Source organism: Giraffa tippelskirchi, chromosome 4, assembly GCF_054371585.1.
Source record: "Giraffa tippelskirchi isolate mGirTip1 chromosome 4, T2T-mGirTip1v1.2.pri, whole genome shotgun sequence".
Lineage (NCBI taxonomy): Eukaryota > Metazoa > Chordata > Mammalia > Artiodactyla > Giraffidae > Giraffa > Giraffa tippelskirchi.
The window spans coordinates 155,101,093-155,116,563 of NC_137278.1; the positions used below are offsets into that span (position 1 = coordinate 155,101,093).

At 40.4% G+C, this 15,471-nt stretch overlaps 1 long non-coding RNA gene across 1 annotated transcript in view; it reads right to left on the reverse strand.

The window, feature by feature from the left end:
• LOC145546704 (uncharacterized) overlaps positions 1-15,471 on the reverse strand; it is a 29,876-nt gene that overhangs the window by 8,298 nt on the left and 6,107 nt on the right. Inside the window, exons 2-3 of the long non-coding RNA XR_014083162.1 lie at positions 13,630-13,741; positions 10,583-10,666 (exon numbers count right to left, since the gene is read on the reverse strand). This is a non-coding gene — a long non-coding RNA (uncharacterized LOC145546704). The remainder of the gene's footprint in view (positions 1-10,582; positions 10,667-13,629; positions 13,742-15,471) is intronic.

Below are 15,471 nucleotides of genomic sequence, written 5' to 3' on the forward strand. Positions count from 1 at the left end.
AAAGATGGAGAAGCTCTATACAGTCAGCAAAAACAAGACCGGGAACTGACTGTGGCTCGGATCATGAACTCCTTGTTGCCAATTTCAGACTTAAATTGAAGAAAGTGGGGAAAACCACTAGACCATTCAGGTATAACCTAAATCAAATCCCTTATGATTATACAGTAGAAATGAGAAATAGATTAAAGGGGCTAGATCTGATAGAGTGCCTGATGAATTGTGGACGGAGGTTTGTGACATTGTACAGGACACAGGGAGCAAAACCATCCCCAAGAAAAAGAAATGCAAAAAAGCAAAATGGCTGTCTGAGGAGGCCTTACAAATAGCTTGGAAAAGAAGAGAAGCCAAAAGCAAAGGAGAAAAGGAAAGATATACCCATTTGAATGCAGAGTTCCAAAGAATAGCAAAGAGAGATAAGAAAGCCTTCTTCAGTGATCAGTGCAAAGAAATAGAGGAAAATAATAGAATGGGAAAGACTAGAGACCTCTTCAAGAAAATTAGAGATACCAAGGGAACACTTCATGCAAAGATGGGCTCGATAAAGGACAGAGACGGTATGGACCTAACAGAAGCAGAAGATATTAAGAAGAGGTGGCAAAAATACACAGAAGAACTGTACAAAAAAGATCTTCACGACCCAGATAATTACGATGGTGTGATCACACACCTAGAGCCAGACATCCTGGAATGTGAAGTCAAGTGGGCCTTAGAAAGCATCACTACGAACAAAGCTAGTAGAGGTGATGGAATTCCAGTTGAGCTATTTCAAATCCTCAAAGATGATGCTGTGAAAGTGCTGCACTCAATATGCCAGCAAACTGGAAAACTCAGCAGTGACCACGGCACTGGAAAAGGTCAGTTTTCATTCCAATCCCAAAGAAAGGCAATGCCAAAGAATGCTCAAACTACTGCACAATTGCACTCATCTCACACGCTAGCAAAGTAATGCTCAAAATTCTCCAAGCCAGTCTTCAGCAATACGTGAATTGTGAACTTCCAGATGTTCAAGCTGGTTTTAGAAAAGGCAGAGGAACCAGAGATCAAGTTGCCAACATCCGGTGGATCATCAAAAAAGCAAGAGAGTTCCAGAAAAACATCTATTTCTGCATTATTGACTATGCCAAAGCCTTTGACTGTGTGGATCACAATAAACTGTAGAAAATTCTTCAAGAGATGGGAATACCAGACCACCTGATATGCCTCTTGAGAAATCTGTATGCAGTTCAGGAAGCAACAGTTAGAACTGGACATGGAACAACAGACTGCTTCCAAATCAGGAAAGGAGTACGTCAAAGCTGTATATTGTCACCCTGCTTACTTAACTTATATGCAGAGTACATCATGAGAAACGCTGGGCTGGATGAAGAACAAGCTGGAATCAAGATTGCTGGGAGAAATGTCAATAACCTTATATATGCAGATGACACCACCCTTATGGCAGAAAGTGAAGAAGAACTAAAGAGCCTCTTGATGAAAGTGAAAGAGGAGAGTCAAAAAGTTGGCTTAAAGCTCAACATTCAGAAAACTAACATCATAGCATCCAGTCCCATCACTTCATGGCAAATAGATGCAGAAACAGTGGCTGACTTTATTTTTGGGGGCTCCAAAATCACTGTAGATGGTGACTGCAGCCATGAAATTAAAAGACACTTACTCATTGGAAGGAAAGTTATGACCAAACTAGACAGCATATTAAAAAGCAGAGACATTACTTTGCCAACAAAGGTCCATCTAGTCAAAGCTATGATTTTTCCAGTAGCATGTATGGATGTGAGAGTTGGACTGTAAAGAAAGCTAAGCGCTGAAGAATTGATGTCTTTGAACTGTGGTGTTGGAGAAGACTCTTGAGAGTCCCTTGGACAGCAAGGAGCTCCAACCAGTCCATCCTAAAAGAGATCAGTCCTGGGTGTTCATTGGAAGGACTGATGTTGAAGCTGAAACTCCAATACTTTGGCCATCTGATGCAAAGAGCTGACTTATTTGAAAAGCCCCTGATGCTGGGAAAGATTGAGGGCAGGAGGAGAGGGGGATGACAGAGGATGAGATGGTTGGATGGCATCACCGACTCAATGGACATGAGTTTGGGTAAACTCTGGGAGTTGGTGATGGACAGGGAGGCCTGGCGTGCTACAGGGGTTGCAAAGAGTCGGACACAACTGACTGACTGAACTGAACTGAACTGATGGCAGTCGCATCACTTCATGGCAAATCGATGGGGAAACAGTGGAAAGAGTGACACACTTTATTGTCTTGAGCTCCGAAATCACTGCACAGTGTGACTGCAGCCATGAAAGTAAAAGACAGTTGCTCCATGGAAGAAAAACTATGACAAATCTAGACAGCATATTAAAAAGCAGAAACATTGTTTTGCCAACAAAGGTCCGTATAGTCAAAGCTATGGTTTTTCCAGTGGTTATGTATGGATGTGAGAGTTGGACCATAAAAAAGGCTGAGCCAATGAAGAATTCACGCTTTCGGATTGTGGTGCTGGAGAAGACTTTTGAGAGTCCTTTGGAGAGTGAGGAGATCAAACCAATCAACCCTAAAGGAAATCAACACTGAATGTTCATTAGAAAGACTGATGCTGAAGCTGAAGCTCCAAATCTTTGGCTACCTGATGCAAAGAGCCGACTTCAATCAGGAAAAGACCGTGATTGAAAGATTGAAAGGCAAAAGGGGAAGATTGAAGAGGCAAAAGGAGAAGCGGTTGGCAGAGGACGAGAAGATTAGAGAGCATCTGACTCAGTGGACATAAAACTGAGAAAACTCTTGAAACTCCAATACTTTGGCCACCTGATGTGAAGAGCTGACTCATTGGAAAAGACCTTGATGCTGAGAAAGATTGAGGGCAGGAGGAGAAGGGGACGACAGAGGATGAGATGGTTGGATGGCATCACCGACTCAATGGACATGAGTTTGGGTAAACTCTGGGAGTTGGTGATGGACAGAGAGGCCTGGCGTGCTGCGGTTCATGGGGTCGCAAAGAGTCAGACACGACTGAGCAACTGAAGTGAACTGAGGAGACAGGGAAAGACAGAGGAGTGTGGTGTGCTGCAGTCCATGGGGTCACAAAGAGTCAGACAAGACTTAGTGACTGAACAACAACACAGAGACTGCCTTGATGATCCAATGGATTAAAAATTCCCCCTGCAATGCAGAGGGTGTGGGTTTGATCCCTGGCCAGGGAACTAGATCCTACATGCCACAGCTGAAGACTCTGTATGTCCCAATGAAGATCAAGTATCCTGAGTGCTGCAATAAGACCCAGTGCAGCCAAATAAATATTTTTAATATATGTATATGTGCATATACATATATATATACACATATATACACATACACGCAGGAATTGAGATTTAACAAAATTAATGGTATTTACTGCTTTATCAAGGACATTCTTTTTTAAATATTTTAAATTATTTATTTATTTTTGCTGCACTAGGTCTTTGTTGCTGCACAGGCTTTCTCTAGTTACAGAGAGCAGGGGTTACTCTCTAGTTGTGGTGCAGGGGCTTCTTATTGCAGCGTCTTCTCTTGTTGCGGAGCACAGGCTCTAGGCACTCTGGCTTCAGTAGTAGCAGCACATGGGCTCAGTAGTTGTGACTTGCTGGCTCTAGAGCACAGGCTCAGTAGTTGTGGCATACAGGCTTATTTGCTTCTTGGCATGTGGAATCTTCCCAGACCAGGGATCAAATCCATGTCCTCTGGATTGGCAGGAGAATTCTTATCCTCTATGCCACCAGGGATGTCCAAGGACATTCTTAAGTGAAACTGGCATTATTGACTGCAAACATGTGGCAGTGAAGAGCATAATGTATGGTACAGTTTGGTGCCACTGCCTTGATTAGTGCTAAGAGGCCAGCAGTTACCCACTGGTGCTTTTGTACCCTCAGTGCAAATGTCAACCCCGTGAAAAGGGCAAATAGCATCTTAGCATATTATGAAAGCAGCCTTGACCTTATGGATTCCCCAGAAAGGGTCTTGGGGACCCTCAGGCATAGACCATACTTTGAGAATAGCTGCTTTAAAGGAATAAGTAATGTTTTATTTCTTAAACCAAATAGTAGATACATAGGTGTTACTTTTGTAATTCTTCTTTCTAGTATGTATATATGTGTGTGTTTCTTTATATATACTTTATAATAAAAAAAAAGAACATGGCCAACAATGTGGGTTGAGTACTTCAACATAATAAGCACTTGCTATGACAAGCCCAAAACAACCAAATTAAAAAGGAAGAAATTAAACTGTCCAGATGACATGATACTATACATAGAAAATCATAAAAACTTTACCAAAACCTATTAGAACTCATCATTGGATACAGTAAAAGTTACATATAGAAAATTATTACATAGAAATCTGTTGCATTTCTATACACTACCAATGAATTATCAGAAAGATAAATTAAATAAACAACCCCATTTACAATTTCATTAACGATGCATAGGAATAAATCTAACTAAGGAGGTAAAAGACCTGTACTCAGAAAACTATGAGACACTGATTAAAGAAATTGAACATGACACAAACAAATGGGAAGATACACCATTATCATGGATTGGAAAAATTAATATTGCTATTAAAATGACCATATTACCCAATGCAATCTACAGATGTAATGTAATCCTTATAAAAATGCCAATAGCATTTTCACAGAACTAGAACAAATAATTCTAAAGTTTGTATGGAAATACAGAAGACCCTGACTAGCCAAAACAATCTTGAGAAAGAAGACCAAAGCCAGAGGTATGCTCTCTGGTTTCACACTTTACTACAAAGCTACAGTAATCAAAACAGTATGGTATTGACAAAAAAGCTGACACATAGATCAATGGAACAGAATAGACAGCTCTGCAATGTATATGTATTGGTCAAGTAATCCATGACAAAAGTGGTAGGAATCTACAACGAAGAAAAGGCAGCCTTTTCAATAAATGGTGTTAGGAAAACTGAGCAGTTACATGAAAGGAATCAAACTGGACTACTTTATCACACTATACACAAAAATAAACTCAGAAGGAATTAAAGACTTGAGTGTAAGACCTGAAACCATAAAACTCCTAAAATATAACATAGGCAGTACATCTTTGATATACCTTAGCAATATTTTTTAATATATCTCCTCAAGCAAGGGTAGCAAAGGCAAAAATAAATAAATAAGACTACATCAAGCTAAAAAGCTTGAGAACAGCAAATTATCAACAAGTGAAAGACTGCCTACTGGATGGGAGAAGGTATTTGCAAACAACAGACTTGATAAAGGGTTAATATCCAAAACATACAAAGAACTCATACAATTCAATAGAAAAAAAAGCAAACAATCCTATTTAAAAATAAGCAGAGGACCTAAATAGACATTTTTCCAAAGAAGACATATAGATGGCCAACCGGCACATGAAAAGATGATCAATACACTAATCATCAAAGAAATGCAAACCAAAACTACAGTGAGATATCATCTCACACCTGTCAGAATGACTATTATCAAAAAGGCAAGAAATAATAAGTGTTGGTAAGGATGTAGAAAAAAAGGGAAGTCTCATTACTATTGGTGGCAATGTAAAGTGATGCAGCTACTATGGTCTTCCCCGGTGGCTCAGTCAGTAAAGAGTCTGCCTGCAATGCAGGAGACCTGGGTTCAATCCTTGGGTCAGGAAGATCCCCTGGAGAAGGAAATGGCAACCCAATCCAGTATTCTTGCCTGGAGAATTCCATGGAAAGAGGAGTCTGGTGGGCTACAGTCCACCAGAGTCACAAAGAGTCAGACACAACTGAGTGACTAACACTTTCACTTTCACTATGGAAAATAGTATGCAGATTTCTCAAAAAGTTAAAAATAGAACTACCATATGATCCAGCAATTCCACTCCTGGGTATTTACCCAAAGAAAACAGAAACACTAATTCCAAAAGAAAGATGAACCCTATGTTTATTGCAACATTATTTACAATAGACAAGATATGGAAGCAACCATTGATAGATGGATAGATAGATGGATAAAGAAGATATATATACACAATGGAATATCACTCAGTCATAAAAAAGAATGAAATCTTGCCATTTGTGATAACACATATGGACCTAGAGAACACTGTGCTCTGTGAAATGTCAGACAGAGAAAGACAAATACTGTATGATTTCATTTATATGTGGAATCTAAAAAGAAAACAAAGAAACAAACATAACAGAAGAGAAACAGAGTCATAGATACAGAGAATAAACAGGTGGTTGATGGATTAGGGGTGTTAGGGGGATGAGGAAAATAGATGAGAGAGATTAACAGACTTCCAGTTACCAAATAAATGAATCATGGTCATAAAATGTGCAGTGTGGGGAATATAGTTGATAATAATGTATTATCTTTGTATGGTAACAGACTTATCATGGTGATCATTTTTTAATGTATAGAAATGTTGAGTTGCTGTGTTGTGTACCAGGAACTAACATAATAAATCATTTGTATTTTAAACAAATAAACTCATAGAAAAAGAGATCAGATGTGTGGTTACCAGAGGAGGGGTTGGAGAGAGAGGGAATTAAATTAAGGTAGTCAAAAGTGACAAAATTCTAGTTATAAGATAAACAAGTACTAGGGATATAATGTACAACATGATAAATATAATTAACACCATTGTAGGTTAAATATGAAAGTAGTTTAGGGAGCAAAGTAGTGTAGGGAGCAAATTCTGAGAGCTCTCATCACAAGAATTATATATATTCATTTTTTTTCTTTCTCTGTTATTTAGTATCTATATGAGATGATGGATGTTCACTAAACCCATTGTGGTAATTATTTCATGATGTATGTAGGTCAAATCATTATGCTGCACACCTTAAACTTACACTGTGCTGTATGTCAAATATATCTCAATAAAACTAGAAATAAGGAAGGAAGGTAAGTGATAAGGAAAAGAAAATGGCAAAAGAGCCAAGTAAATATCAGCAATACAGTATCGTAATACTAGCACAAAAACGGAGAAGGCAATGGCAACCCACTCCAGTACTCTTGCCTGGAAAATCCCATGGACGGAGGAGCCTGGTAGGCTGCAGTCCATGGGGTCGCTAAGAGTCGGACATGACTGAGCAACTTCACTTTCACTTTTCACTTGCACGCATTGGAGAAGGAAACGGCAACCCACTCCAGTGTTCTTGCCTGGAGAATCCCAGGGACGGGGGAGCCTGGTGGGCTGCTATCTATGGGGTCACACCGAGTCGGACACAATTGAAGCGACTTAGCAGCAGCAGCAGCAGCAGCACAAAAAAGTGAAAATGTCTTGTAGTAACAGCAATCATGACAACTAACACTCCCTGGACCAGACACTCTTTGAAGCATTTTAACTATGGTATATCCATATGACAGAATACTAGGCAGCCTCAAAAACAATGATGTAGTATATGGAGGGAGTTTAAATTGATATAGTCTTTCCAGAGAACAATTTGAAAAATGAATTCTTTCTGTGCTGAGATATAAGCAACAAGAGCTCCTTGGAGTCCACCCCCTACCCTTGAGACACATTTCTGTGGTTTCAGTAGCACAGGGCTTTTCAGCTTGCTGTTTAATTGATCAGTGTGCTAATTGTTCATTAACTTGTCAAATGAGAATAAATCTGTGTATGGCAGAAACAAGTGGCTCACAATTTTCTTGGGTGCTTCTTCAGACTGACATTTTTGGACGGGTTCTTTGTCAAAACCCAAGTCAAAAATCTAAATTAAACATGCTCTTACGTATAATAACTGGCGTTTGGTTTACATAAAGCAGACATATTCACAAAAGTTCACCTAGTAGTTTTATTGCATCACTGTTGGTAAAGGAAACAATATGTCAATCAGGACTGTCTGAGTATGATATATTCATATACTATAAATAATATGCAGTCAATTTTTTAAATGGAGATATATTTTCATATGTTCTTATAAAAAGACATCCAAGATATATGTGTCATGTGAAAAAAAGCAGTGTACAGTTCAGTGAGTATAATATAATCTTTTCTCTGCTTAAAAAAAGTGCGTAAGTAGACAAGTTTTATAGGGTCACCTCCTATCAAACAGATTGAGTGAGTTTTAGAGAAAAACTTCAAACGGATAAAATAACAGACTGATACTGCACTCCAAATATGTATTTAAAGGGCAACCCATTTTAAAACAAAAACAAAATCAGAATCTCCATGAACTGGAAATGAAAATATGATAGCTGAGGAGTGAAACTACTGGACCGGTATTAGCCACCAGTTCCTTTGGAGTGTTTCTTAGATGTTCCACAGCATGACAGGTGGCTGTATGCTGTTGCGACTCCTGACTTGGGCTCTATACATTAAAAACTGCATGCCTGTGGCTTCCCTGTTGACTCAGTGGTAAAGAATCTGCCTCCAATGCAGGAGACATGGGTTCGACCCCTGGTCCAGGAAGATCCCACATGCCAAGGAGCAAGTAAGCCCTTGCTCCACAACTATTGAGCCTGTACTCCAGAGCCCGGGAGCCGCAACTACTGAGTTCATGTGCCAGAACTACTGAAGCCCCAGAGCCCTAGAGCCCCCGCTTGGCAATAAGAGAAGTCTGAACACTACAACTAGAGAGTAGCCTCCACTGGCCACGACCTAGAGAAAAAGCCCACGCAGCAACAAAGACCCAGCACAGCCAAATAAATAAATAAATAAAATATTTTTTTTAAATGCTTGCATGGAGTGACTGCAAAGAGCAGAGAGGATTAGGCTAGCCAGCCCCCGCTAGGCTACTGTGGTGAATAAACTACACCCACAGCTGGCAGAGGACAGGATTGCAACATCACCCTCAATCAGGTCCCTGCGTGTTCAACATTGACTATGGTTCTCGACTAGGGAGACAGTCACAAAACCACTTAGTAGGGATGGATGCAGTGGGAGAGAGGGAAACCTACAACTCTGAAATGGACCAGTATATTTAGCACCTTTTTCTAATATATCTGGTTCTGTGGCAGAAACTGGAGTACTAAAAACTGCCTTTCTCCAAATCTCTTGCAGCTAGCCATTTCTTTATCAGTTAGATGCATGCCTAAGAAACCTGAGTTGGGATAGCCTTAAATTGGGGGAAGAGGGATGTGACTATAGTAGAGGTCAAGCGGTTCTTCAATAAGCAGCCTCCTGTTTTCGAAGTTTGTTAAGGTTGTAACCTCCATTTTGCTGATACTAGAGGCTCAGGGCTATTCCTTCAAGTTGTGCCTAACGCAGTATTTTCAACAAGTTTGTATCAGCATCTAGGGAAGGACAAGTCTTTGTTGCCTAGGCTTGTTCTATTAATTTAACTTAGCTGACACCTGCCCACCAATTGCTACTAGCTTCACCAGTCGCTGTCAGCACCAAAAATGCCCCCACAAATTTCCAAAAGTCTACAGAAGGCACTATCACTCATGCAAAAACCAACTCCAGAATGACATTGTAAGCCAACCAATGCTGAGCAATAAACACCTAATCTACAAAGACACTAACCAAGACACAGGTGAGAATGAAACACAAAAGACAAGCTAGCAAACTAAAATTTTAAAGCTCGTAATGAAAAGTACCACCATGACAGATAGTCAACAAACTGAATAAATAGAAGAATTCACTCTACCTAAATGGAAATAATAGACAAACTTGAAAAATGTTTTAAATAAGTATGTTTAATATCCTCAAAGATAAGGAAAGGAAAGGGACATAATAAAGAAATACAATAAGCACTCCTTGATTGAAATTCTTTTAAAAGCTATAAAGGACATCATTATGACAACTGGAGAAATTTAATATGGACTGTGTATTAGATAATTTTTTTCAAATTTGGGATTCTCCCCTGGAGAAGGAAATGGCAACCCACTCCAGTATTCTTGCCTGGAAAAGTCCATGGACAGAGGAGCCTAGCGGGCTGCAGTCCATGGGGTTACATGACTGAGCATGCGTGTGTGAGGGTGGAGGGAGATGGGTTGGTAGCAATAAACTGGTAGAACTAAAAAAAAAAGAAAAAAATTGGGATTCTCTGGTGGTTCAGATGGTAAAGAATCTGCCTGCAATGCAGGAGACCAAGTTCGATCCCTGGCTCAGGAAGATCCCCTGGAGAAGGGAATAGCTACCCACTCCAGTATCTTTGCCTGGAGAATTCCATGGACAGAGGAGCCTGGTGGGTCACAGTCCATGGGACTGCAAAAAGTTGGACAGGACTGGGCAACTAACACTTTCACTTTCTTTTCTATCGGTAATAAACCTCCACAGTTTGACAGTCATATTGGTTACTTAGGCGAATACCTTTGTTGTTAGGAGATAGATACTGAAGCATTTAGGTATTTAGGAGTAAAAAGTCACAACTAACTCAAATGGGTCAGCAAAAATAATGTGTGTATGTGTGTGTACAGAGTGATAAAATCAGTATTTGCTGCTGCTAAGTCGCTTCAGTTGTGTCCGACTCCGTGCGACCCCATAGACGCAGCCCACCAGGCTCCGACGTCCCTGGGATTCTCCAGGCAAGAATACTGGAGTGGGGTGCCATTTCCTTCTCCAGTGCATGAAAGGGAAAAGTGAAAGTGAAGTCGCTCAGTCGTGTCCGACTCTTAGCGACCCCATGGACTGCAGCCTACCAGGCTCCTCCATTCATGCGATTTTCCAGGCAAGAGTACTGGAGTGGGGTGCCATTGCCTTCTCCGAAATATCTCCATCAAAGACTGAAATGTTGAGATACAAAAAATAAGATGAAACTGTATTAGAATGCTTGTATTATTATTTCATTATTAACAGTTTTTACTTGCCCATTTTTATAAGTGTGACAGTAATATGCTGAAACAATTTCTTAGCACCATCACTAAATTACTAAATAGATGCCCACTTTTAACTAATGCAGTGGAGAAGCAAATTTTTTTTCTTTTTAAATTTTTACTTTGAAACAGTTTCAAACTTAGAAATTTGGAAAATGCATACAGAGTAGTCCCACATATCTTTTTTTCTTCTTTGACCACTTTTGTTAGCAGAAGAAGAGTATGGAGACCCTTCCTCCAGAAGGGAGGGCCTCAAGGATGAAAAGAAGAATCTAAGCTCTTACCCGTTGCAAGAAAGTTTATTAACAATAAGGAAAGAAAGAGTAGGTTACAAAGAGTTGGATGTGACTTGTTGTTGTTCAGTCGTCCAGTCGTGTCTGACTCTTTGCGATCCCATGGACTGCAGCACGCCAGGCCTCCCTGTCCCTCACCATCTCTCGGAGTTTGCCCAAGTTCATGTCTATCGCATCGGTGATGCCGTCCTGCCATCTCATCCCCCGATGCCCTCTTCTCCTGCCCTCAATCTTTCCCAGCATCAGGGACTTTTCCAATCAATCAGCTGTTTGCATTAGGTGATCAAAATATTGGACGCAACTGAGCACACACAAAGAAAAAACAGAGAGAATACCTGAAGAGAGAGGTGGGCCATGCCAAGGGAGGCAAATGGCCCTGGAAGGCTGGGGTACAGTTTTTAAGGCAGGGTTATTTGCATAATCCAGGGGGGCCGTTGATGGACAGCCGTGATTGACAACTGCAGGTTATATAACAAGATACGCTACCTCGCATGTTCTTCCCATAATTTGGTCTGTTATAATTAGATGTATGTATTTGTGGAATGTTCACAAGCAATTAATGAGTCCAGGGGCCGCAGAAGATTACTTTAGTGTGGGATACTGTAAGGTGTGGGCATGTGCTAGAGGTAGGGCAAGTCCTGCCAGCCTGGTGGGTGGGGGTTTTACAGCTCCCTGACTATTTCTGCAGTACTAGTGAGCATATCACTGGGTAGGGCTGGAAAATTGCTTGGTGGGATTAGGTGCCTATTCAACAGTTAGCTGAAGTGGCCACCTCTGGTTGCTCTCAGCTCACTTCCTGCTTATCACTTTTCTCCTATCCAATCCATGTGTCTTTTATTCAGCTTCACCAATTCTGGACATTTTGTCAAAATTTGTTTTATCACTTGTTTCTTTGTCATTTCTTTTTATCATTCTCTATAGATATAATTTTATATAGTTCATAATAAATAATTAATAATTACATTCTCTCTCTACTAAGTCGCTTCAGTCATGTCCAACTCTGTGCGACCCCATAGACGACAGCCTACCAGACTTCTCTGTCCTTGGGATTCTCCAGGCAAGAATACTGGAGTGTGCTGGGAGCCAGCTCACGAGATCCCACCCATGACAGAGTCATGAGAAAGAGGACTGATTTGAGCACGGCTTCTCAGGCCTCGGGGATTCTCGAGAGGCTGCCTCAGCGCTCACCTTAAAAATTAGATCTCTCTTTCTGATGCTTGCTATAATAGACCTCTTCTTGTCTTCTGTGACTTGGACAAAAGGCTTTTCCTGATTCTCTTCTGAAATAGATCAGTCTGAAACCCCAATCAACAAGGCCCCTGAACGGTAGCACCCTAAATAAAATTATCTGGGATATAGAGTTCAGTTCAGTTCAGTTCAGTCGCTCAGTCGTGTCCGACTCCTTGCGACCCCATGAATTGCAGCACGCCAGGCCTCTCTGTCCATCACCAACTCCCGGAGTCTACCCAAACCCATGTTCATCGAGTCAGTGATGCCATCCAACCATCTCATCCTCTGTCGTCCCCTTCTCCTCCCGCCCCGAATCCTACCCAGCATTAGGGTCTTTTCCAATGAGTCAACCCTTCGCATGAGGTGGCCAAAGTATTGGAGCTTCAGCTTCAACATCAGACCTTCCAAAGAACACCCAGGATTGATCTCTTTTAGGATGGATTGATTGGATCTCCTTGCAGTCCAAGAAACTCTCAAGAGTCTTCTCCAACACCACAGTTCAAAAGCATCAATTCTGCGGCGCTCAGCTTTCTTCACCGTCCAACTCTCACATCCATACATGATCACTGGAAAAACCATAGTCTTGACTAGACGGACTTTTGTTGGCAAAGATATAGAGTATGCTGATCTAAATTCCTTTTGCTAACATATTGGTTTGTTTAATAAGTGTACCTGTGCCTTTGGAGCCAATGTGCATAACTGTTCCTTAATAATAAAATAACATTGAGAGCCTCCACACAAAAAGCCCTTATGGGCACAAAACCCTTCGCAGGAAAAAAGGCTTGTTGAGAAATATAGGAAATGTTGCTTTGTGAAACTGTTGCTTAGTCTATATTTACTCGCTGTGTTTTTACTCTTAACGTATTTAGCCTATATAATAAAAGCATAATAGTTGAAGATTTATATAAATAGAAGTTTAGCTGTAATACAAATAGTGAGACAACTGTTGATTTAACTGAAGATTCTTACTTAGAGCTGACCTTCAGCTTGCTGTTCTATGACTTTATGGGACCACACTCTTTTCTGTTAAGCTCAAGGCATAGAGTAAATTACCGAAAACAGGTTTTACCTTGAAACTTTCTATTGACCAATTCTTTCCTGCTGTGCCTGATACAAAAGTGTTCTGACTGATCAACCCTTATCAATAGGAGAGTCACAAGATGTTAGCAGGACCCCAGGCCAGAAAATGATGTAAACAAAATGAACTAAGATATGCAAACGATGTCGGTAAAGGTCAACACTGTTGACCCATTAAGCTGATTTGATATGACTCTATACATTTGTTTCTATATACCACAAAAAATATAAAAGCTGTCTTAAAAATAATAAAGTTGGGAGACACTTGGAAACACCAAGACTCGCTGTGTCTTCTCATTCACATCGCCGACGCCGTCCATCCTGAGGGAACCCCTGGACCAGCTGGAGCAGGACTCCGGCAGGAGTGGGTTGCCATTTCCTTCTCCTAATAATTACATTAATAAAATATAAATTATATATTGTAGACATCACATGCACATATATATACAACACATTCTATTATGTATTTATTTTAAATTTATTTTTATTTATTTATTTACTTATTTTGACTGCACTGGGTCTTAGTTGCAGCACACAGGGTTCTTGATCTTTGTGGTGGCATGTGGACTCTTTAGCTGCAGCATATAGGATCTAGTTCTCTAACCAGGGATTGAACCTGGGCCCCCTGCATTGGCAGTGTAGAGTCTTAACCACTGGACCACGAGGGAAGTCCCAATTATTTCTTTTTTTTGAGTCATTTGAAAGTAGATAACATACATCATGCCCCCTTATCTCTTTAACACATCAGAGTACGTTTTCTAAGAACAGGATACTGGTAACCACAGTTACCAACTATGGGAAATTTAACATTTACCATCTATCTCTTAACAAAGATAAAATATTGACTTTAAGCTACCATCCATATCCCAATTTTGTCCCCAAAATGTCTGTTACAGCATTTTCTTCCCCCCGCCAAGGACAGGACTCAATCTAGGATCACATATTGTATTTAGTTGTTTCTTTAGCCTCCTTTTTTTCTGGAATAGTTACTCAGTCTGTCTTTGTCTCTCATGACATTAATATTTAAAAATAAAATACTGGCCAGTTTCTTTTAAATATATAAAATATTTCTCAACTGAGGCTTATGTGTTTTCCCATATTTAGAATCAAATTATGTACCCCTAGCCAGAATACTGCCTAAGTGATTCTGTGTCTTTCTTGGGGTGGAGACACATACCTGGAGGCTCACAACTTCCTCTGCCTCTCATTAGTAATATTAATTTTGACCACCTAGTCAAGTGCTGTCTGTTTTTCCCATTGTGCAGTTATAATTTTTCCTCTTATAACTAACAAGCAAACTGTGGGGAAACACTTTAAACTATGTAAACACCTTATTCCTCCTGAAACTTCCTCCCTTAAAATTAGCACTCATTGATGCCTCTTGACCAAACCAAATTTTACTCTGATGGTCGCAGATTTTCCACTTCATCATTTCCCTTATATTTGTCAATCAGCAATTTCTCTTTTCCTACATTAATTTATTCAGTCTGACATTCCAAGTTCATCTTTAACTTTTCCTGTCCCAACCCTGGGATAGGACCTGGAATGAATCCAAGGAGCCTGGTTCCTTTTAGTGGAAAAGGGTAGTAAAAGATCTGGGTCTCTTGTTGATTGTTATTGGGTACATGTTTATTTCCAGGCACCTTTGTGTATAATGCTCTGTCATTTCAGAGCAATATTCCTTATAATGTTGACACCAAGTTATTCAGACATTCTTCCTTTCTAAAAGTACCTAATTAAGCAACAATTCCTGCACTTAAAGATTTGGTTATTGGTGATAATGGAAGATTTAAAATGGTCATGGGACTTCCTTGGTTGTCCAGTGGTTAAGAACCTGCCTCAAAAACAGGTTCAGTCCCTGGTTCTGGAAGATCCCACATGTCTCAGAGCAACTAAGCCCATACACCTCAACTCCTGATCCCATACACCACAACTGCTGAAGCCTGAGCGCCTAGAGCCTGTGCTCTGCAACAAGAGAAGCCACCATGATGAATAGCCCGTGCAGCACAACTTGAGAGTGGCCCCTGCTCGGTGCAACTACAGAAAGTCCTCTCATAGCAGTGAAGACCCCGCAGAGCCAAAGATAAATAAATAGATAGGTGAATAAATAAAAAT